The sequence below is a fragment of the Elaeis guineensis genome, chromosome 12 (assembly GCF_000442705.2).
Source record: "Elaeis guineensis isolate ETL-2024a chromosome 12, EG11, whole genome shotgun sequence".
NCBI classification, from domain to species: Eukaryota; Viridiplantae; Streptophyta; class Magnoliopsida; order Arecales; family Arecaceae; genus Elaeis; species Elaeis guineensis.
Genome location: NC_026004.2, coordinates 71,416,552 through 71,418,647, shown reverse-complemented (window position 1 = coordinate 71,418,647; position 2,096 = coordinate 71,416,552). Strand labels below are relative to the sequence as shown.

At 43.8% G+C, this 2,096-nt stretch overlaps 1 non-coding gene across 1 annotated transcript; it reads right to left on the bottom strand.

Moving 5' to 3' along the window:
- Positions 1-1,642: 1,642 nt before the first annotated feature.
- On the bottom strand, positions 1,643-1,751 carry LOC140853019 (small nucleolar RNA R71). The gene has a single exon (XR_012136097.1). It is a non-coding gene; the product is annotated as a small nucleolar RNA R71 (small nucleolar RNA).
- Between the last annotated feature and the right edge of the window lie 345 nt (positions 1,752-2,096).

The window sequence follows — 2,096 nt, the reverse complement described above, 5'->3', positions numbered from 1 at the left end:
TACAGTGGATGGATCACAGACGAACTTCTACGACGGACAGGCTCCACCAGCTGGATCTCTACTCCGAACTTCTTTCGGACCTCATTAATGACCAAGCTTCTCCTGCAGTGAGACTTCTACAATAAGAAGTCTCCATCCGAGCTTCCACGACAACTGATGTTCGTCCGAGCTTCCACAATAAGCGAACTTCGTCCGGACTCCTACAAGAGCCAGACTCTGTCCGAACTTCTACAACAGAATTGAATCCTGAACTCCTCCAACGTTTGATTTTTCTCAGTGTCCTCAAGACTCCTCCAACGGACGAACCTCTATAATGCCATCCGAACTCCACTGACGGTCGTCCCTCTGTCGGATTTCTCATGAAATCGGACCTATCCGGCGGACAATCCTCAGACGAGCTTCTACATCAGGCAAATTTCAGATGGACTTCTCTAGCAATCGAACTCCTGCCGGACTTCTCCAATAAAAAGTCTCCATCCGAGCTTCTACAGCAGATGACTTCCACCTACAGCATCAGCGCCCAAGGCACCCGACAACAGTGGACTCGTCAGCAACCTTGAAAACATCTGAGCCTCTCTTAGATTGCTAAGATAGAGAGCCAGTATGCTCCATCAGACGTCCCAGCCGAGCTTTAGCCGTCCAGCCTAAACTCTCCGGCAAGTCACGACAACGGATACCACTCCACTTTCTGTAACAGATTTCACATGGCCCCACCATTCTCTGGCAAGTCACGACAATAGACACCACTTCACTCTCTATAACAAACTCCACGTAGCCCTGAACGGCCCACTGATACCACTACTCTCCATAACAAACTCCGCATGACCCCGAACGGCCCACTACCAGGCAGTTACAGACATCGCTGTCAATCAGTTATGCTCTCCATCTATAAAAGGGACCTCCAGATATGTTCTTCTCTAAGCTCTAAACTCTATCTCGAAACTCTGCTAAAATTTTATTCGAGTGCTCCATTTCTATTGAGGCAGAGTACTGACTTGAGTGTCGGAGGGTCTTGTCGGAGCACCCCCAACTCCGGTTTAAACTTTCCTTGCAGGTCCCAACGGCGGACGTGATCCCCTCGACTCCAGCTTCTTCGACGTCGATGGAATTTTGCACCAACAAAAAAAATGAAACAAAAACAAAACTTGAATCATACATTAGGATTTGCACTGGTATATGCAAGGTAGAAGATCTCTCTATCTTAACCTAGTTGAACCCAATCCTGAGATTGAACAGTTGATTCATATTAAACCTGAAAGTCAGATGGCTGGAGATCCTAAAGAACCACCTAGGCAGATGAAGGAATATTTTATTCCTTCCACCTATAATCCATTGACTTGTATCCACTTACCTGATATCCCTGCAAGCCACTATGAGATCAAGTCGACCACAATCCAGATGCTCCCATCTTTCTATGAAAATACTAATGAAGATCCTTACAAGCATCTGGATGAGTTCTTAAAAATTTGTTCCATGATAAAAATTCAAAATTTTACTGATGATGCACTTAGATTGACCTTATTCCCTTTCTCACTTAAGGACAAAGCCAAGTACTGGCTTGGCATGATAGAGAGACCAATCTAAACTTGGGCTGAAATACAGTACGAGTTCCTTAAGAAATTCTATCCCATAGGTCGAACCAACACCATGAGGTGAGCCATCACTAGATTTGCTCAGCTTTCAGGAGAACAAATTCATGAATCATGGGAGAGACTTAAAGAACTTCTTACAAAATGCCCACACCATGGTCTATCTAAGTGGCAAATTATGTTTTTTATGAGGGTTTAGGTGACCAATACAGACAAATGGTAGATGCATCTTGTGGGGGTGCATTCATGAGTAAAAATGAGGATAAAGCCTACACTTTATTTGAAATTTTGAATGAAAATTCAATCAATCATGCTTCATTATCCTCCTACGAAAGATCAATCCCTCATCAAAAGTGGACAGAAATTTTTGAGATCAAACAAACAGACTCTAGTCCTAAAGCCGATCTGAACCTAATAGCCCAAAGATTAGATAAAGTCGACCTTCTTGTTCAGAAATTTGATCAGTTCCTAGCATTAGGTCAACAATCTCCTGCACAATACACACCA